The 22904-nt window shown below is 41.7% G+C and overlaps 1 protein-coding gene across 4 annotated transcripts in view; it reads right to left on the bottom strand.

Moving 5' to 3' along the window:
- The window catches only part of LOC117475425 (chemokine-like protein TAFA-1), a 110878-nt gene that overhangs the window by 20815 nt on the left and 67159 nt on the right, over positions 1 to 22904 (bottom strand). The window lies entirely within an intron of this gene.

Here is a 22904-nt window from a genome sequence, read left to right as displayed (position 1 = left end):
GAGAGCTAGAGGACAAGGTGTGTCTGGCTGCCAGGGACCGGCCATGCCAGTGAGTAATGAGGGAGCGCCTGGAAGTGCCCCCTTCACACAATTATAAAGCGTGAGTCTAATGCAGCCAGCGGAGCTGCGGCAGAGAGGCCCTCCATCACCGCTCTCCCCTTTCCTTACGCCCCAGGAAAAACTCTTTATCTTCCCTTGACAGCCACCGCAACAGACACCAGCGTCCAACAATTAAACTGGAGTTCATCCCTGGACAGAGGAGAGGAGAGGAGAGGAGAGGAGAGGAGAGGAGAGGAGAGGAGAGGAGAGGAGGGGAGAGGAAAGGAAAGCAAAGAAAATATAAGAAAGGAAAGGAGAGGAAATGAAAGGAAGGAAAGCAAAAGAGAGGAAAGGAAGGAAAGGAAAAGAAAGGAAAGTGAAGGGAGAAGTAGAGGAGAGGAGAGGAGAGGAGAAGACGGGAGTAGAGCAAAAAAAGGGGAGACAGCCAAATGCCACCTTCCATCTGGTTTGTGCCTTACTCAGCTCAGCCGTACAAAGGTTTAATGGTGACATCCTCCTGTGGTTATGCATTTGCCTCCAATGGCATGAAAACCACCGGTGTGTGTTTTCTCGAGCTAGGTTGATTGTGCAAATGTTTGAAATGGCTCGGATCATGAATTACGGAACTGAGCTTGAAGCAACCCAGACAAGTTTGGCAACAGTTTTCTTCTCCCATTCCCATCACTGTCTGCCGTTGCCAGACCAAAGGGCTCCGAATCCAGGATTAAAAGGCAAACATTTGCAGTCCTGCTGGACCGTGCTGTCGTGCAGTATTAATGTCACTCTCTCAGCACTTGTTGTTAGATATTTCTAAGCCGGAGGAGGCAGAACACAGACTATAAAAGAGAGGGGAGAAAACCCTTGAGTGTGCTAAAACCCCAAACTCCACAATGTGTTGGCTTGTTGAATATTTTACAGACAGCTTCCTGACCTGCAGACTTGCTTTCAAGTCAAAGCATATCACTGAATAAGTGAGGACTTTACATTGCATCACAGAATACGAAATTGGTTTTAATTCCCTCAGCTAGATTCAACACTTGCTTAGTAAGTAAGCACACCAGCTAACATAAATCGCTGCAATGTAATGTCTCTTGATCTGTGACTTTTTGTTTCTTCTGTGGGACTTAGGAAAGTTTTGGATAACAATTTATTGCTACAAATTTTACAGAAACAAATAGTGAAAAGCTTCTGCTCTGAGAACTAATCCCTGTAACATATAATCGTTCATTACTAGGGATAGCTGTTGACATACATTCATAAAGGTCACACAATACCAAAAGTTTCGGATACATAAGGCTCTGTCGGACGGAAGTAGTAGTTGCAATAAGGTTTTTAATTAAGCAAAGTTTTACACAATGTTAAAGTATTTTTCTACCGTGTGGTGTTTAACCCTTCAATAAAAGTGTTTGAATAGATTTGGACTGGATTTTTCTCTTGTCAAAGTACATTAGGGTATTAGGTCTGGGGTTTTCATTGTGAAAGCGATGCCTTGGTTTTTTTACCTTTTGGACATTTGACTCAATACTAAGTAATAAGGCCAATTTCGACTGATTATATATTTTTTATATTATTGATGATTTCATTTATTCATCACCATCACGTGAATTCGGATGATCCCCAACTACAACAGAGGCCACGCTTGTGAGTGTATCAGTGATGGGGAGAGGTTCACAGCCATCGGCAAGGGTGGACATTAGGGCGAATCCACTATTCAACCATCTGCTATTTGGAGGACGGTGGGCAAGGGCAAATGGCTCCATGATGACTCTGCTGGGCCAGTCGCGAGAGCCACTTAGACGACAAATGGCCACTTGGTCAAGAGGTAATTTAATTCAGGTAGCTAGGAGCTCGGTATATGACCATCCATTATCTGTGTCTGAGTGTGTGTCCATATGAGTTTGTTACTGTGTGTATTTACTCACACGATACCGTGGCACCGCATATTATATGCTGAAACGCTAAAGTGCGCATCAGTAACTGTGTGTGCACAGCAGTGCAACACAGGATCTAAACAACTGGAGACGTGATGGATGTAGTGCTCAGAGCCTGTCAGGCAGCGAAAGGGGTTAAACCAACCTGCCTAAGATGGAGTGGGTAGATGTGCACTTTAGCCCTTTTGGTGAGGGGGAGGTGAAGGGCATCGATGGGACACTGGGCTGCTCATTTTTCTCTTGGCGGCCCCCACAGTGACAGCAGCCATTAAACGGACTGGATGAGGTGATTATGTTTTAAGGAAATCAATGCTTCATTGTTCTCAGCTTAGCCCAACGGCCAATTAGGAGCTGTTAATGAGCTATGGTTGTAAAATGTGGAGAAAGATGGGGGAGAATTAGGCTCAGAATAAAAAGCAATACTTCATATTAGAATATTTTCTGCAGAGCAATGAGATATGAAAGACAAGGAAACATTTTAAGACAGTAGAAAGGAAAAAGTTGCTGTCGTTTTACACTTATATAAATGTATAATATTGGCTAGAATGTAACGTTCTTAAATAGGGGCTGGTTGTCTTATTCATTAACTATTCCTTTTGAATGTACCATTGTAACGCGGACTCCCCACAGAGTGTTATATTATGAGTTGTAGTCTAATGGGAAATCAATTTTGCAAGCCCATCACTTTTAACTCAGTTAATAGTGGGAGTTTTCGCGCAAGTCAGTGTTTCATTAGCCCCAGTTAACCCAGGAAAGTATCTGAAGGCTTTGTTTTGCTGCAAAAGAGGGAATTATTACATTGAAGCGTGGACACCAGTGTTTCAAGCCTACTGACCATGGAGGCAAAAGATCTGTAAATTGCAGATCACCATCAAGAGCTACAACCCATGATGAGCTGCATCCCACACAAGTCAAGGTCACAGCAATGAACCCATTAAAAGGTGTATCCGCCCGTAGACTTCACACTCGCAGGCATGAAAGTGACGTGTTTGTTTTCATCCTCTGCGTGACAAACAAACTATAACTACCTTTTGATCTCAGTGCAGCTGGCACATTTAGACAAAGAGATAAATGCAGGTGCTCGTGACAATGTCACTACAAAAAGACAAAACACTTTTTTCCGGTCTTGGCTCAGCTTCAGCGTCAACAACTATAATCTATGCAGAGTGGCCAAGAGCAGTAATCACTGGCTTGCCATCAACAAGCATTTTCTGTCACCTCCTCCAACACTCTTTAGCGCTCTCGCTCACACTGCTGCAGTTATTAAGTAATGACATATGGCCTGAGGGGAAGTATACACAGCAGCCGGGAAAACTTAAGCCTCTCAAGGACTCGTCATAACAACTTAATCAGTGCACACTCAGGTGAAAATGAGTGCTGAAAGTGCCTGTTTTGTTTTGTCAGACAGGCAGCTGCTGCATCAACCACGGTCCATCTTTTCTTCTAAATTCCTTGTTGCTGTTCCCCGGTGCTTTTGCGTTACACTTCTAATTGTCCACTTTACATCTCACGTAGGCAACCAGAATTATAGCCTCCATTGTCAGTAAATAAATGCAGACATGGTGAGTTGAGCTGAGAAATGTAAATTCGACACAGTTCCTCATTCGAGAAAGAAGCAGCGCCTCATTTCAAATCATCCGCTGAAAATGATGCCCATCTGAAAGACAAATTGAGACTCGTCGCGGCTGCCAAACGCCGTTTTACAAGTGAACAAAAGTGACTTTGTGCTGTGCGCCAGAAAACTCAATTCAATCCCCTGCACAAGTTTTCATTAAGCAGCAGATGTTTGTTGATTTGAATATTTTATCAACTTTCTCTGTTTTGAAATGGTCTGCGTTATATTGAAAATGACCCTTTTTTGTAAAACACAGTTTTTAAATATAATGAAATGTATCGGATTCAAAAAGTTGTCGGATACTCCAAAATGAAAAAAAAGCATATTCTGTTTGTCCTGATTAGTTTTTGGGATTAGTTATAGATCAGGATTCAAGAAGCAAAAAGCATCAACAGTGGCTCTGGGGCAGCTGTCCCAATGCATATATGTTTAATGAAGCTCATCAGAATTTAGATTTCATTACTTAAACATGAAGTTAAACCTCATGAACACTCCCCCTGATTACTCGGATAATGTTTAAACATGCTACAAAGCACCGTTGAGTGGATTCAAAGCAGTGCCAGGGACAACTTTTTAACATCCTTCCTCCTGGCAACTGATACTGTTTATATATTTCATCAGAAATGACACAACTCTCATTTACTCCATGTTCTTCTGCAATGTGACCAGCTAACAAAAAGAAGAGTATGTGAAGAGAAATCCCTGGGAGGAGCAGAATTAGACCCTTTATTTCCATGACGGAGTATATCACGAGAGTGGCAGTAAGGCCCCGGCCCCACCGGAACGCATACGGCAAAACGCATAGGATTAACGCAACGCAATCGCCAAAAAGCTTCCGCCCACACGCAATATACACCGGATAGTGTCTTCCCACACGAGACAGCTCCGTTTAGATCCAACCGCTGGAAAAGCTTGCAGTACATATGCCGAGCCTGTACGTGGCGCTGTAACTTCCTCCACAAAAGCAGCAACTTCCTCCACAAAAGCAGCGAAGAAGAATGGTTGTCATGGCTGCACTTCTGTTTATTCTCCTGGTGTTTTCGCCGGTCAACGTGTGTTAAAGTTTAAATCTTCCGGACAAAATTATAAAAGTGCCGGTCAAAGGTCTTCTTTGTTATTTATTGAGCTTTAAAACAAATGAATAACGACGATATAATGATATATAATAATAAAATACACGGAGCCTGTCTCTTTTTCCCTCTCTTCTGACAGCGTCAGTGTCTGTCTCATGCAGCAGCTGATCCAGTAAATAAACCCGACAGTAAAAATAAACATATTTATAACTAGTTTAGTTTGAGAGGTAATTAAAATAGCTAAGGGTGATGATCTGACTTGAAGTGTGTGTTTTGCTCCTCCCGCTGTATCACAGCGGGAGGAGCTGCGTGTCTCCGTCCTGTCAGATTAGACTTCACTCGCGTTTATGTCCATATCGAGATAAAGATAAATAATCTGAATTCAGTGTGCAGTGTACTTTTGCCACCTTTGGAACCCGTTGTCGTTTGCAGGGTCCGTTTCTATCGTTCCGTTACGGCGTCGTGTGGCAAAAAGGGCTATACGCAAGAGAAATATGCGGATACAACCCGTTTTCGTTCCCGTGGGGCCTGGGCCTGATGCTCTCTCCTCACACCACAGAGAATGGAGGAGATGTGTGAAGTGTCCAAAAAATAAGGAAGGCAGAGAGAGACCGCATGCATAGTGCATTTATCTTGTATGTGCTACACTGTTATACATCGCGCCTCCTGGAGGTGTTAACATGGGCACTGACTTTGTGTATTCCACATAGGAAAAATTTCTCTGTGGGTAAAAAAAAACATGAAGAGACAACATTCCTGTTATGGTCTGGACACAGAGTACTTTTTTTTGCTGCGCTGAAGTTCTCCTGGCCTTGAGAGTAAATCGTCCACTAAGGCTCACTTGTTCTCACTCTGAAGCCTTCTCCCAGAGGACTGACTTCCACCAATGAATAATAAAAGCTAGCCTCGAGGAGCAAGGCTACCAGAGGAGTTTTGCACAATTCACCACTCAAACACATCTGAAGTGGAACAGAGCAGACTGTCTCCAAGAATAACAAACAACATTCATCTCAGGCCTGGTTAACCATTGTTTATCCAATCTGAGAAACCTTTTGACCACGTGCCGCTTGATGCATCAGTGGTGGATCCTCCATTTATCAAGTGCCCATCAGCACCCTGTTTGCAGTGACCCGTATGGTTTCTCTGACCTCAGCCAGTGTGACGGCTCCAGGCTGGTTCCCTCACTGACCCTTCTCTGGCCTGGATTTCACTTTCCTCCCTAGGCAGCATCACCCACAGTAATGGAAGTAGACAAACAAGTGGACATATGTAGCAGCTATAGTAGCGCCTAGGGCTACCTCAAACCTAAGGAAGAAAGGGGGAGAGGGGGGGAAAGACACTCCAGAGCTCACGCTGACTGACAGGAACTACTGACGCAGCTATACATGGAGTCAGACAAATCAATGTTGTTTTTTCCCCTCTGCTGGTATGGCTCACCTCTCAATCGAGCTAGTCCTACAGAATACTAAATATGCTCCACTACAGTGGCTCTAACTTACAGAATCATAATCTGAATGGGGTTCATAAATGAGGCAAAAAAATACATAAAAGAGGAAAATCTTTACTTTTAACATGTATTATTCATGCATGGAGACGTGGATATAGGCTCTAGTTTACTGAAAAGGAAAGTAAAGTGCAGCAATTGCACCATTGGTGGTTATAGTCTTGACAACTTTAACAGGTAATTCCATTACTAGGAATACTAAATGCGAGGTGCTGCTGGCCGCGGCCCTGGTCGATTCTTAATCACCTGTATGGGTTTCCTCTTGTGGGCCTGTATGACTCCAATGGCTCACATCTTTATGGTTATTAAAGTTAACGATTGCCGCGTGCCTCATTTACCAAGGCTCCATCAATACGAGTTCAGAACCATGAAATTACCCCCGTCCAGAGGGAGCAGCGCGACAAACCGGATTAAGAAGGGCTCTGTAATGCCTTGGCACATAACTCGCCATGTCATGGACTCGCTGCAAGAAGACCCACTGCCAAGCTGAAGCTGGTGAATAGAGGGGCAGTTGACAACCATTATAGCTTAAATGTCAATTCAAGCTTTTATTACCCTCACGGTTGTTCAGAAAAGCAATGAAATGTAATATCTGGCAGGTAGCAAAAAACTAAAAAACACAGCTTTGAGAAAACACATTAAAAGTTCTGAGAAGTTACCCTCGAGATGAATGGAAAAGAGGGTGATTATGGTAAATATATGCAGGAAGTAACCTACTTCTGTGGTCTTTCAGGTGTAAGGATAACTTTGTTTGGCGCTCTTTTATATGCATGACAGTTTGATCTTGTATGGAGACAAGCCCGGCTGCATTTTAAATGTGGTATCAAAATAAAAAAGCTGCAGTAGAGGGGAGAGATGGCTCGTGTCCCTTCACTTACATCCTGCTTATCTTATTTTCACGACAGGAGGGTAAAGCCAGGAATAGTGTAGCGCCGTGCCAGAAACACTATTGCACATAATTGATCATGTGCTGTCACACTCGTATAAAGAGTCAACAAATTCCTATTTATCACTTTTTTCTTTTGTACTTTATTCCTCTCTTCTGGTGTGTGCCCGAACACAACCATTGGATCCAGGCGTGCAGGTGTGACCGCACGCCTTTGTGTTTTACTGCACCCTGCAGCACAGTTGGCAGTGCCTGACCTCTATCCAATGTCCATATGACACGGGTCACTGCTCACTCTAAATGAGAGTCGGATGGTGAAATGAGAAACTAAATTGTCCATTCAAAATCACAAAACTGAGTTTTGAACAGCGGCATAGAGCAGCCTTCAAAAAGTGACATTCCCGGGTCGGAAACAATTGGAGCTGTGCTGTGAGCCCTGGAAAATGGCTTGAATAGAGACCATGAGTTTCAGTTCACCTCTTCTTAAAATGAATGGGAAAAGTTCTGAAAAGGGCTTATAATAAAGTTATACAATGCCATATAGGGTTATCGAGTACAATCCATCAGAGATTATGTCTGGTCGAAGGTCTATTTCGAAAATTGTGTAGAACAGAAGATCACGGAGGAGGTGGTGTGACGCAGAGAACACGGTGGCTGTCTCCTCCTGCGATCACGCCATACTTCTGCGTATGGGGTCTGGAACGATGTCGCTTGAGGTTCAGACGAGGACTGTCTGAATTACACACAATGCATTATCTAATATGCATAATGCATCAGCAGGCACTTAACATCAAATTATGGATGCATGCAAAAATAGCCAGAGTAGGCCAGTGTATGTAGAGAGAGGACACTTTACTGTGCAAATAATCTGTCCGCTCTCTTTAAAGCCCAGCAATCAGGGAGTTGCATGATTTTGCATAACTGGGCCCCATAAGCAATACATGTTAATAAGCTTAAATCCCTGGTCCCACTGGCATGTTGGTGTGTTTAATGCTGCCTGTGCGCATTAAAGCATGAAGCTCATGTTTGTCTTTCAATGTTCTCTCCTGTTTATTTATTTTATGTATTTATTGGTTGCAAGAACAATCAGCATCCTAAAAGACATTGTCTGTACAAACAAATAACTCTAAGTTGTTATTACAAATGCGCCAACAAATGTGTAAAAAAGTGACCCCTGCCTTGCAAAGCAACTGCTTGAGGCCCATTGTGGTCCCAAAGCAGTCTGGTCTTGAGCAAGTGTGTCCTGTCAAACAGTGAGAATCTATTGACAAAAGCGTACGCACATGTCCTACGATTCACTGCCTGTATTCTCTCTCTTGGTCCAGTGTCATGTGCCTGACAGAGTTTTCGACTAAGCACCGCATTAAAACCTATATTGGCTTTTAAATGACGCATTCCTGAGATGGTAATTATATGGCAGAGCATTGATCACTTTTCCAAAGACTGACTTCCGCATGATGATCAATGTGAGCAAGAGTAAAAGGGAGAAAAAATCAATGTGCTAAACACTTATCTCCTGTTTGACAATGCAGAATAACGATGTCAGATGTGGCATTAAGCAGTTGACCTTGGTCTAGAGAGCGACAAGGACAAGTGTTTTGTTGTGGACAGGACAGGAGCGTAAAGCTGTCAAAAAGAGCTATAATTCATTCTGACTGAAGTCATTTTAGTCCACATGATCTTTCAACAGCCATATCTTTTAATACCTGTCTATTATATGATAGGTCACCCTAAAGAAATCACTTGAATCACATTTTTTTCATCATTAGATTAATCCGTGAGTCAGATAAAGGACATGAGGGTTATTTCCCTGAGATAACCACCATTTGTGATTAGGATGCCCTAATTTCATTGGTGAACATGTTCTCAATTGGAAATGTGCAGTTTTGTTTTTTCACAGTATTTAGTTTACACAAGGGGTATTTTTTTTTTTAAATACAAATTATCTTTATTTGTCAACAATTAGATTTTTTGGCTAAGTGTTTCCAACAATGTAGTCACCACTTTGTTATATCTGCCTGTATAGGTCATCAATGTAGGACAATTTGCTCGGAAATTAACGTTTTGTATATGTCGTAACATCAATCCAAATGTCATGTCAGGTATTCATAATGCTGGATTAACCAACAACTAATAGAGCAGAGCTGTAACATTATGGTCACGTGTTTTAGGTTGTTAATTGGAATGCAACATGGATGGTACAAAGGTTGTGTTGTATTTCTTTGCTTTGAGCTTGAGAGTCTGTTTCTGAGTTGTTGTTCTGACTTGACTAGACTCAAGGGAATTTAACGAGTCAGGAACATTATTCCGATTATTCCAACAACACAATAATACACACATCGGATCTGCTTTCAAAATGTAATGGGTGTAATTGTTCCCTAATCCTGCGGTACAAAGTGCAACTCTACCAATGCCCTGCAGAAAGGGATACATGAAACACGGTTTAAAGTGATCACGTTTTACAGCCATTGGAACATACAAACAACCTATATAAGCACTTGTCTTTCAACTGGGTCGGACCACACGTCGTACAAACTTTTATTTTACAGCACAACACATTAAAAAAAGTGAGAGCCTTTTTATACTTCCCAGAACATGATTACCTGTAAATGTACCGAGAGACCTTGTGAAAAGTAATTCGATGAGGTGTCTTCTAACCATCCTCAGTGGTGTTTCTTTACCGTAGAAGCTAATTATCCCCCTCATAAAGCGCTGCAGATACCTTTAGAAACGGGTTTCAATCCTATCAGAGAGCAGAATGGAGACCTTTGGAAATGCAGCACAGTACACAATGCACAACAGATTAACTAGTGGCAAAATAGACATCGGACAATGATAATCTATTTCTGTGTGACAGAGCACTAAAATGGGTTTTCGGTCCATTTCTTCACCTGTGGGAAAGAATCATAGCTATGACAAATGACTATAAGCGAGACGAGAGATGGGCGGGGGGTGGGTGGTGGTGGTCGGGGGTGGAGGGGAATGAGAAGAGAAGGGGAGCGCAGTTATTTGCAGACTCTAAAATCGGAACAATATGAGAACTGGAACACAATTTGGCATCAGATTACTCACAGCGATATCCATCAAAACACACAATTCAGTCACTCAATATCATTACTGTCGGCTTGATAAGCTTTTAAGCTGTAGATAACATCTTGATGTGGTAACACAAGTGGGAGAAGAGTCTCAGTCTCATCTGTTCCTATTGTCGAGACCACAACAGAGAAAAATGAACCACGTACTGTACCAGAGCAGTGCGAGATGATTCGTTACAAAAATGATTGACGAGTTTATCGTTAACGAGCCTCTATCTCACATCCCCGCAGAGATAAAGACGGCAACAAACTTTCCTCACCCTTGACATCTCTTTGATCGAGCACTTTATATTCCGGCAGTGTTTATTAAGAGTGTTTTTATATGGTTCGCTTGTTTTCTCTGTGCAGAGATAAAACTGCAATCAAACCTTTTCAAAGCTTCCTGTGGTTTCCTATCAAACGCAACATTGGGAACACGCTCAATTGACGTGCTGAATGTTGGAGCTCGGAGAAAATAAAAAGCCTTAACTTTTTCACTCTTTTCTTTTTTCTGACTGAGAGTGATTACTTCATCTTCCATAGCAATCCTCTGCAGAGAGGAATCAATCATGCATTGAAATATGCCACGATTCAGTCACAGAAACTATCCCCCCATCTACCAGATTAAATACCAGCCGTAATGAATGACACAGACTCAGACCCATTAATTACAAAGATTAGAATCATGACTTTGTTTTGAACTCGTGCCCACACTGATTCTCAAGGTCATTCTCCCTCTTGGAGGACTCCAATACAGACAGAGTGAATTAAATGTTTAAAAATAGTTTCCCTTGCATTTACCAACTGCCTCATGATACTCTTATGCACATTAGTTGGTTGTGTTTTACAGTGAAAACACAACCAACATAAGTCATGTATTCACAAACAGTTCATGTACCTTTTGGCATTAAATTGTCTGGTAGCTGTGAAACCCTTAAGTAGAGATGAAATGGAAACCTGAATCTCGTCATCAGCCTTGCCTCGACATACCTGTAAATTTGATCTGCGCCACCAGGGTGGACTGTGAAATCATGTGGCTGCACATCAAAGTGTGAAGGAACTCCGTGTGCATACTAATGCCACAGCTATGCATGCACAGAGCTCTGTGATGGAGAGAGAGAGAGAGAGAGCAAGAACCAGAACATCTCCCTTCAAAGAAAAATAAATATATTTGCAAAACTGAATAGTGTTGACATTTAGAGAATATTTTATACAGGAAGAAAAATAAGGTTAAACACAATTTTCAGGTACATAAAAAGTCCACCTCAACTACTTTTCCACGCTGGTGTCTACCTTTCATCCATATATTGTACTTTCAATAACCCCCCCCCCTCCTAACACATCGACTGGGGAAGACATATGGCTGGTACAGTGCCAAAAGCAGCAGTCGCCGTGTGTATGCTCTTTATCCATCATATCTGCTGCATCATTTCCCTGGTCATTGCCTGTGTACTGGTGGTGCTCTAAGTCGTGACTGTGGGATCTGAGCTGGAAGATAAGTGATTGTCTCCTGGCAGACTGAAGAGCTGCCTTGACAGGCGATGAAGAAAGGAGCCTCTGCACAGCACTTCAGTAGATGCTCTCCCTATTTCTTTCCGTTACGTCTCCCTCCATCCATCCCCCCCCATCTGTCCATCCATCCATCCATCGCTCTCCAAGGTAGGTCAAAAGAAAGATCCGGCTTGGCAGCTCATTCCTCACTCTGATGAAGCCGCTTGTTAGAGACTCATCAACTCCTCTGTCTCACACACACATGCACACGGACACACAGAAGCTGCAGCGGTATCTTTCACTCTAATAATTCGAATGTCTCCATTTCACTTTTCTCGCTGCCTGCCTTCCCTTTCTCATGTCTCAGGTTTCTCCCTCATTAAAGACTCCTCCAGCAGTGGAGTGAAGAAGGGAGGTACAGCCTCTGAACTGCACTGTGACATGTTCGGAGAGGTCAGATCTCACCATGCAAGGGCGCTCATTACCCCAGCTCACTGACCAGAGGTCATTGGGCGTCAGCTGCTGGTAGCTGTTGCGGTAAAAATGCACCTTTGTCCAGCAAACAAAGAAACATGCATAGCGTTGGGAGGAATGCATTACAATATGGAAACTGTGTCTCTTACAGGAATGTGTTCCCATACAGCTGAACTGCATTCTCAACTACGTTTCAAGGGATGTATCTTCTCCTGGATGACGGTCCCACACTTAAATCACGGTTATTGTTGTATATTAATATTGAACTAAAACTCAACAAAGCTACGTGGCTGTGGTAAGGCTTCAAAATAAGTTTAAAGGGGACCTATCATGCAAAATGCACTTTTGTACATCTTTTATACATGAATATGTGTCCCCGGTGTTCCAGGGAACTCACCAAGTGTCAGAATACACAACCCTCTCTATTTTCCTCCATACCCAAATCTCTAAAAAAGGGGCTGCAACAGATCTGATAAAAACTGATCCAGATTTGAACACTGTCCTGACGTCAGGACAGTGGCGCTACGGCTATTGGGCCAACTCCACCAATCAGGAGGAGACAGCCACGGCCATTGCCGTTCGAAAGCGCTGGAGACGCTGTAGTACATATGCCAGGCCTGTAGGTGGTGCTGTTCTCACTGAATCAGCCCTTGCAAAAACAGAGCTAAAAAAAGTGCAAATAGAGCGAAATGAGGCATGGCTAAAATGCATGATCTGTTTGGTATTTTGAAAAAAAAAAAGTATAAATATGCCTTATATAGGTATGGTCCTACACTATATTATTCAAATATAGCATGATAGGTCCACTTTAAGATAATAAGATAAGATGCACTTTATTAATCCCAATTTGGGAAATGTTTGCGTTGCAGCAGCATAAAAAGACAAGGCATTGTACATTAGAGAAATTAAAAGACTTGAAATAAACAATTCAAAATGTAAACATCTCAAATAGAAATAAGATAGCATTAAAAAAGTAGAAACCATACATGTTGAAATACCAATTTACTGTAAAAAATATATAAAGCAGGATATTATTAAGTGTGTAAGGAATGGAATATTAAATTAAATATAAATAATAAGTAAAAAAATCAATCATGGTTCGGCTTAAATGTATGTGTTACATTATGTAGAAATAGGTACTTCATCTTCCATAGCAATCCTTGTTATTTGAAATAAGTCAACATTGGTTTTTGGTTTGACATGGGACATGAACACTGTCTCCTGGGTGAAAGTCCCCGACAACATCCTCCCTCCTATTCCAGACCTCTGTTAGAAATGTATTTGTGATGTTTCAAAATCAAATGTACAGTAGTTCAGCAAAAGTTTTGTTTTCTCTCGAAACATATAAAACAATGTAGTTTCAAAGCATGAATGCACTGCATTTTATGAGACTAGGCTGAACATGGAGAGCAAATGTAAGGAGTACGGTTAGAAAACTATTCAGTGTGTGTTAAGGATGTGCACACACACACACGCACATTACATCCAATTATAGCAGGTAAGTCTGTTTTACAAATGAGGCATTTAGCATGGTGCAAATAACACTACTTAATGGCAAGTAATGGAATTGTATTCAATGTCTTTTGCTCGACACTGCTGCAAAGAAGTACATTTTTGATTAATTTCATCATGGGGGTAATTTGTACATTAGTTTTCACATTATTGTTCTGAACCGTCAACACCTATGGACTCTAAACAGAGGAAAATGCAATAACAATATTTGCCAGCTGCTTCTTGCACACAAATCAAATTAGAGTGCAGCTCTCAAGACGCAGCAACAGATGGTTGATCACAACAACCAGAGTAAATCCCCAGTTGTTACTGTACTGTGACACTTCTATGTTTATCTTCACAGACCTTTGTGGAAGAGCGCCATTATTTATCCATTTTCACAACCGATGGCATTTTGCAGCAGTAAACTGTTGTGTGTGTTTTGAACCAGACAGACTCATTCAGCTGCGTACAAAAGCATGCTTGTTGAAATGCATTTAAAAGGTCTCCTATCTTTCTTTTTCAGAGTTGCTGTGGCTGAGGCAGATGCCAACTCTATTCAAGATAGAAATGTCTTCAGACCCGCCTGTTCTATTCTGAATTTAATTAATCACCTTCAAATTGTGGCATATGGCCTTCTGAATAGTGCAGATTTGTGTTGACGTCACAATGAGAGCTGAGCATGTCCTCTCCGGTCAAAACGCCTCTGTGAGCTCAGATAAGGAGGGGAAATCATGCTGTTCTCATTCACTGTTAGTAGCTATACCTAAGAAAGGTAGTGCTCTCTCATTTGTGTTTATCTGATCAAATCAACTTCTCCAAGAAATGTTGAACCATGGAGTTGGAAGCTGCCACAGGAGTGGATGAATGTGTTCAAAAACATCGGATTTAAGACCACTTTCGGGGATGATTGTGAAACCAGAACGTATTTGTCCTGCAACTTTCGTACTACAGAGGCACCATTTATTTTCTTTTAACCCAAATCTTGAAGTATTTGTATGTCATTATCCACTTATTTATTTATTCCAACCATAATTATGACTTAATTGTCCCATAATGCAACTTCTTTGGCAGTTATTTTGAACCTAAACACATTTGTTGCCTTAATCTTTCCTAGTTGTTTTGATGCCTAAACCTTTGTAAGCAGGGGGTTTGTAACGTGAGAGCAATAAAAGCTCTTGCTCAAAATGTACAGAAATAAATGTTCCTATTATCAATGTATTGCAGCAGAAATGCCTCTTTTACTCTGAACCAAGAGGAACATTAAAAATGAAATTAAGGTTTTATATGACCTGGGTCTTTTCAGTCGTAGTTTTGGCCATGATGTGTATTTGTAACGGTAAATGTGTTTCTTTCCTTGTCTTACCTTGTTGTTATGATGTCACAGTTATTAGATCTTGGCAATTACTCTAGTTAATACACTTATGTCATGGCCAATAAAAGTGTGCGACTTCACACGAGAACTGTGTTTATCTTGATTAAAATCACATGCAAATGACCCCGAGCTGGTATAAAATAATCACACACACTTACGCAGGTATATGACGCATCCGTTTTATCTTGATCGTGTTTATAAAGTACGGGTTGGATTATCATTATATTAAAATACTTAGAGGTGAAAATGTTGTTATATCACTATTGACCATTTATTATGTGACAGAGGAGAACTAAAACACATTTTTGTATACATTCAATCATATTAAGATTTGTATTACTTTCATCATCATTGTCCAAATTAAATGAAAAAAGGACCCCATCTGCTTCTGGTTGCAGTTTGTGGTCCTGTGTGTTCACACGGTGTCGCTCTGCACTATACAGACACCATATGATTTGAGTGTTCCTTTGTTTAGGTATTGTTGTCATGCTTCCCTGTGATTGGCGCAGCTGTTTCAGAGCGATGAGCCCAGAGATGTGTCTGGCTGAGAGTGTATGTATTAATCATCACACACTCCGATTCCCCAGCCCTTTTGCACTTTGCACTGGCGCACATACGTAAACCAAAAGAGCAGCCGCACTTTTGAGACGCCTACACAATCCATGCTAATTAGCACTACAAACAAAGTGGAGCTGAGGTTGAAGGAAAAGTCATTAGTTTTGCATAAAAACAAAGAGTTCATGGAAATCTGTCTACCACATATTTCAGGCTGAACCAAAGTAGTGGGCCAGCTGGTTGACTAATGCCAGGAGCTAAAAACACCAAACATTTTCTGGTTGGAACAATCTCAACAGGGAAAGGCTGGTTTCCTCTTGTCCATAGTGTAAAAAGGTTTATACAAATATGAAATTTAGGAATACCATTTTGCAATCTGGCATCAACATCACTCCTAATGTTTCTGCTAGTGTTCCAACTGAACATCTAATCAATTTAATGGTGAATTCATTTATCCTAAAATCTATCAACGGATCTATAATATAATCTTCAGCTGAGCCCCATGTGAGCGGCAGATGAAAAGAGACGGAGGAAAAAGAAGTGAGATAAACAGACAGATGGAACAGGTTGCCAGCCAGCAAGCCCGCCATACTGTTGTGTCTCTTTATATAACTCTTTACAAGGCACATCCCTTTCTCTCCTTTCTTCATAAAGACTAGGTCTCTCGCTGACCCTGTCACAACATGCTGCTAAAACTTTTCTAAGAGGACGCGCAAAAACTTTCCCGCTGTATCTTTGTGCTCTTGATTTAAGAGATAAAAACAAACGTGAATATGGGTCATTCTCTTAGGAATACCTGAAGAATTTAAATCGCAAAACTATTGATGCTCAATCTGGCTGCCAGGAATTAAGATCAGCACTTAATCACTAATACGATTAAATGGAAGGACTTTGTGCGACATTAACAAATAAAGGAGTAGAGAGAAAAAAACTCTACTTTACCCATTTAAAATAATCCGTCAAATCTCTCCTTAAGCACCCATTGTTCCTGTCCTGCATTTAAGAAAACCGCAGTCTTTGGAATGACACAGTTTCCTCATTAGTGTGCATGCACATAGAAAGTTAACACATTTCTCAACTCACTCAAGCATAGCTTTAACTATTGATCGTTGCATATACACTACTGTAAAGGTCATTCATAACTGTCATATATAACTCAGTGTTAGCCTGGCGCCAGCCATGCGAGCAGAAGTCATTCAGCCTTGTACTGTGCTCTTTACGTTGCCATGTCTCTGAGGAAAGCTCTGTTAAATAATAACGCCTTGTCATTTTATAAGGTATTCTCCATTACGCTGGAAGACATAGAAGAACTAATTAAAGAGTGCTCCGTTCTTCTCCCAGCTGTGGACCACTGACTAGACTGGCAAGGTAATGAGCTGAGCTGGCCACTTAGGAACTTGTGTATGCTGATACAGTGGACGCCCCAGCTAAGACCCCCAAACCACAGATGTGTTCCTACAACACGTACAGCGGCATGCGGCAAGGTAAGCTGCGCTGCCCCCGCTGCAAAGCACTGTTCACTCAGTGTTAATGAATCAATCAATTTCTCCCAGATAAATCACAGCCAACGCCTCGCAACGGCGGACTGTCACCATGATGAATTCCTTCATTTCATGTAATAAGCTGGCTGGGAAGTGATTTATCCTTGGTGCGCAGGCGGCTATATACAGCAGTGGACAGAGGCGAGAGATACAAAATGAAGTGTAATATGTCATTGAAATATTTCCCTTGCAGTCTGTGAATAAGGTTGAGCTGCAGGAAAAACACTTTGGTCCAAAATCCAGTCGATATCAAAAGATTTCACTCAATCTCCGAAGCAGCCGGTTGGGATACTCGGTTGAATGGCCGCTGTTTCGCTAAGCGCTCCCCGAGCCGCTGCGGGCCGGACCATATTTCCTGACATCACCATATAGCTCGCTGACATCTGTCCTGAATCATGCAGTGAGCCTTTTTAAGACTCGTGTTCTCACCACTCCTTATATTACAGAAAGAGACAAAGATAAGTGGGGCTAAGAACTACATTCTAATGCTATTGATTGCCTCGGCTCTGCCCTCGTTCAGGGCCAAGATTAAGAGCTGTTGTGATTTTTTTAAATGCAGATCTCCTCTCTGGTTGTTGGAGACACTGCTTGCTAATCAATTTAAACCACTGCTGAGCTCAAAGCATTTCGCATAACAATCCCCTCCCAGTTTGTGTAAAGGGATTAATGTGAGCGTTGGGAGTTTGTGAGGTTAAATGTTGCTATTGCTAAACTGCAGTCCATCCACCATTATAGCCACAAAAATGTAACTAAACACAGGAGGAAATTCAATATTTCAGTGAGTTAAAGTATGACTTTAGAGGTATTTTGATCATCACTTTGTAAACCAGATTAGTTATTTTGTGTACAATAAGAGATTTTAACTTGGCCAATAAAGATTTAAAAAGCAATATACTGTAAGACAATCAATCGGAAATGAGATGAATGATTTAAGTGAGCCCTTTCAAAGTAATGGGTAATTATGTATGAATAAAAAGGGCTGCATCCATAATCATTAATCATATTTATATTAACATTGCTAAAAGATTTATACTAAACAAACCCCATTGATGATTCCATTTGTTGGAATGGGAAAATGCTCGCAGCATTTTTCTCTCTCTGTTCCACCTATCAAACTATCCCCCACTTTAATTCATTAACAATCTATAATAGTGAAAGTAATAGAAGTATTTCACACTTTTCTGCAGAGTGAGATAATTGGAACGGAGACATTAGGTGGCAAGTGGTCAGTAAATGAAAATAATATTACTTTGTGAGCACTTTTAAAAGTTGGTCCGGAAGCCTTTCCCTGACTAATCTGTTTCAATTAAGCTGCAGAGCGGGGACCCTTTGTGCGCCTGTCCAGAAAATGAAAGCTTGTGAAAATATCCATGGTGAAGCCTTAACTGTTTGTCCTACAGAAATAGGGTGTTTTAAATAGATATGGCTTTCATAAAATTCACACTGAGGAACAACTTTTTTTAAATGTTCTCAAACAGAACTCAAAGAACAAGCCCCTGAAGTGCCGCAGAGCCTCTTACCACCACCTTTATGGTGCTATCTGATAATTCATTAAAAATAAACGAGATATTCATTGAACTTATGTGCTGTAGAAATGGAAAGGTGATGCAGGAGGCTGTTATTTAACGACTTAGGGAGGGGGATAATTAAGAAGGTGTCACCGTTTGTTACCTTGTCGTCTATATTTGTGTGCGCTTCACGGTTCATTTCTGCATGTGTGAGCATGTGTGTGAGAGTAGATCCGAGTACCCCTCATCTCTTAATATGCAACTGAGGTCTCATTTGAGTTCAAAAGTCACCATTTAATTATACCGCGGAAAATACTTAATTTTCAATTATGACGGCGCTGGGGAGCTCACCTTGGAAAAGGACGTCTCAGAGACAGGTGGACGGGGGCCCCTTCTAACCTTTTCCTTTTTTTGTTTTATAACACTTGAGTTTGCCAGTGTGGCTCATTTGCATGGGGCTGTGGTATAATGAAGGTCTCATGTTGGTGACCCTTTTTAGTTCTGATTTAGTGATCATGTTGCAGGGATAAGCTCCTGGCTGCAAAGGAATCTGCCCTTTAACTGCGGCAATTAGCACACACAAACAAATCTAAACACACAAATGCTCACTAGAAAACACGCTTCTTCCTACTATTCAATTTTTTTGGCACGACTATGTGACTCATTTTCTGCAGGTAAGGAGTGAACTAAAATAACTAAAAGATAACCGAAAGTAATGCAAGAAATGCTGCCAGTATAATAGGTCACGACACAGTCGGTTGAGTCATTATTCACAACATCATTTTCCCTATGGAAGGTCACCTGCAGTGGTGACAAAAGTATAATATCCCATGTTTAAATTGAAGTGAAATAAAGCGACTAGAATTCAAACACTAAGTGGCAAGTTTGACAATGTTCTAGCAGCTGAATCCAGAGGCACTGCCACAATAACAGAGGCACTAATGTCCAAAGGCTGAAAGTCGTAGCTTTTAATGAGGGTTTGATTTCAATACTGATCCAAGACGTTTATAAAAAAAATCTCCTGCAGAAAAGAATTAGCATTATGCAAAATGGCCCATTTTATGTTGCCTGAAATCTTGTTTCAGAGTGGCAGCCAATAGACAGCACTCGGCAGGAGGCTTTCCTCCCAGCAGTTGGCATCGCTGAGACCGAGCTGTGGGACAGTCTCACAACACAATGAGAGATGAAATGGCTCCCAAACAGGGCTCACTGCCTTGTTCACTTTCCTCTTCCTCCCTGTCTGTTTCTCTCACTCGCTCTTTCGCCTGAACACTCTACTTCAACTGAAAGCTTCCCTTGTTCTCGGAATAGAAGAGCGGCTGCAGGTTGAAAGACATTTTCTTCGTCTCAGTTAGAAGATGAGCCTGTTTCTGGCATTGCTAGCGTCTTTCTTCTGCGAGCATGGTAAAGTATTCGAGTGCAGATTTTATTTTACATTTCCATTTTCCCAGACGTAAAGATCCCCCTCCCAAAACAACTATTTTTCCCAACTCTAAAAGCACCACCAGACCGTTTCACCAATCCCGCTCAGATGTTTCCGACAAAGAAGTAGAAAAAAAAGCAGTGAGGGTTGAAAGAACAGGAGGGTATAGAAACTTTTTTACCATTGAATGCAATTTCCTTTGCGCCTTTTTGTTCGATTCAAATGCAGCTCATTTATCAGGCAAAAGTACCTGCCAAACAGGAGAGAAAGTACACAATGAGAGAAATCCCCACAGAGTTACAGAGACGAGGAGGAAGGGAAGGGAGGAAGGCAGCAACCAACCCCATTTCCATTGGCTGACTCACTTTTGTCACAACCGGACCCAGTCTGCAAAACTCTCTCTTCTCAAACCCACCTACACTCAAACACCCACAGTGGTTTCTAAGGTGACATCCGCCTGCATCATCAAGGCAACCTGCACGGAAACAGGAACATAGCAACGGTCAATGATGCTGACTAAGGTTTTCAGGCTCTGAAAATAGAAGCCAACACAGCGTGGGTGTATTTATTCATGACATATGCAGTATTAAAACATGCATATTAATGATTGTTAAAGTAATACTAGTCCATGGCTGTTCTTTTGTTATTTATCAGCCTTTAGGGTTAGGGTTAGGTTGAGATATACGCAGGTCTATCTTAAGACCATTCTCTGGTGTAGTACGTAAGAAAATAAACGAATAGTCGCTGTGATCATTCCTCCTCCATATTGGCCATGGAGTGATCCCTTTCTTATGCAATACGCTGTAAATATGCCTGAAGCAAGGATTTAAGAAATACATTGGCTGCTCCAAAGTGGCCAAAAATGGTTTAAACCCTCTCAATATTCAGAAAATATACACAAAACATGACCTCAGTGTCCTATAAGCTACACGTCTGTCAGTAAGAAATAAGTATGTGCTACTCACTGGTTGCATTGGGAAGGGATCCCTGCGTGGCCAGTATATAGAGGAATAATGCTTACCCTTAACTATACATTTGGCATGCCAGTGGTGTATTAAGACAAGCTTGAAAAAAATCCAAATCACATTGCAGTGACTTTTGCTGACTGCTAACTTTATTTTTACACCATCTTTACCCTCAGTTTCTGATTGAAGCTGTACGCTAGCTCTCATTTGGAACACATTTTCATCTGAAGAAGAGCTCTACTGAATACACCAGCTGGCACTTACCACACATTTCAAGTATGTACAATATAACCCCTGTTTTGCTTCACTTTGTTCAAAATTGCATTTTTAAGCCAAACAATTTGGAGAATGTGTGTATTCTTCTGGGAGCCGGGAATTGCCAAATGCGTGTGTGTGACTGAGCAGACTGTTACTAATTTGCTTTTTCCTGTTCTCACCTGTTCCCTTTCTTTATTGGCAGAGGAGACCTTGAGGCTGTGCTTTCTCTGTAGCGCCTATCGACGACCTAACCGCACCTGGATGTGGCAGCTGTCTCTGACATTTCAAACCGGAAAGAAAGTGGAGCAAGGAAAAGAGAAAAGGCATGCATCGAGCTGAAGGCTAAAATTCACCACTTACTGAAAGCGTCATGATTTTCATTTTCATCTACTGAGATTCCCATTTACACTAGACTTCAAAACTGCCTTTTTTCTGTGTGTAGACCACAGCGGTGTGTAATTTACAGAGGTAGGGGGTCTGACAAGGCCAACTGGACCACAAATTGAAAAGCACTATTAAATTAAACCAAAGCAAATAGTTTGAGTACAAATGAGAGAAGCAGCAAGGATGATGGAGACGTTTCCCATGGAGGTTTATCACTTTATGGTTGAAGCATCCCAGGGTGCCCCTCTTTGTGGTTTAATTAGAGATCAAAGCGCACTTTGGATGGCGGGCAGAGAAGGGCCGATGTGGTGTGAGATAGAGGGAGATGCTGAGCACAGGAACTCTTTGTGCTTGTTTTCGAGGCAGAAATTGCAAGGCCTTGTTTGTTCCGGATAAATCAGCAATTGTCCTACAGTTGAGAGCGGGAATATTTATTCTCCAGACAAGCTGATAGCAGTAATGATGATAATAATAACAACAATAACAACGGTTGAGTCTCTTGGGAAAGCCCTTTCTCTGGGCATTTCTTCAATAATTACATGATGCATACCCACAATTCAGCACTAATGTGTTTAGAAAAATAGCGGGGGCTGAGAGGTAGGTTACACAACAGAGGGAGGCTGAAGGCTGAAAATAAACCAGGCAGAGCGAACATGAGGCTGCCCGACTGTAGCGGCTCTGTGTATTTAAGAGATAAACCAGCAGAGAGGCGAAAATAATAATCCCACTGAGACATGGGTGGTCCTAGAACATTCAAATGATGTTGTTAGTTCCTGTGGATCCCACTAAGGAACTCATAACCCTCCATCCCCCCCACTGAGGTGAGCCCAAATGGCTCTGACAAGTGCGCTAGTTTTTATCTCTTTATATGCTTGGCTTCTCCAGCCTTGTGATTGATGCAAGCCTTTCCGAAGCAGCAGCACTCATTGTTTTTTAGACCGCATACCTGAGTTATGAATGTTTCATTCAGGAGCCTAAATATGAACCGGCCGGGTGAGAGCCTCCCCAAGAGCACCGAGGAACGGAAGACTCATGCATGCAAATAATGGCGTTCTAGAGGTTGGAAGACAGAAAGAGCTTAATAGCAAGAAAGCGAAAACAGGCAGGAACCACATCATCAATTCATTGGCTTTGGAATATCTTCCCTCTGCACTCTCTGTCAATCACTTGCAATTCTTGTTAGCAGCAAGGAGAAAATGCGCGACAAGCTTAAAAAAACAGAGAAATCACATAAAACAGTTTCGACAAAAGCAGCACAGCAATATATCCATCTTGCTGACTCGGGAGACGTGGGGAATAGTGTTTTGCGGCAGTGAC

The sequence above is a fragment of the Trematomus bernacchii genome, unplaced genomic scaffold (assembly GCF_902827165.1).
Source record: "Trematomus bernacchii unplaced genomic scaffold, fTreBer1.1, whole genome shotgun sequence".
NCBI classification, from domain to species: Eukaryota; Metazoa; Chordata; class Actinopteri; order Perciformes; family Nototheniidae; genus Trematomus; species Trematomus bernacchii.
The sequence above is the reverse complement of the archived record's forward strand: the minus strand, read 5'-3'. Positions and strand labels throughout refer to the sequence as shown.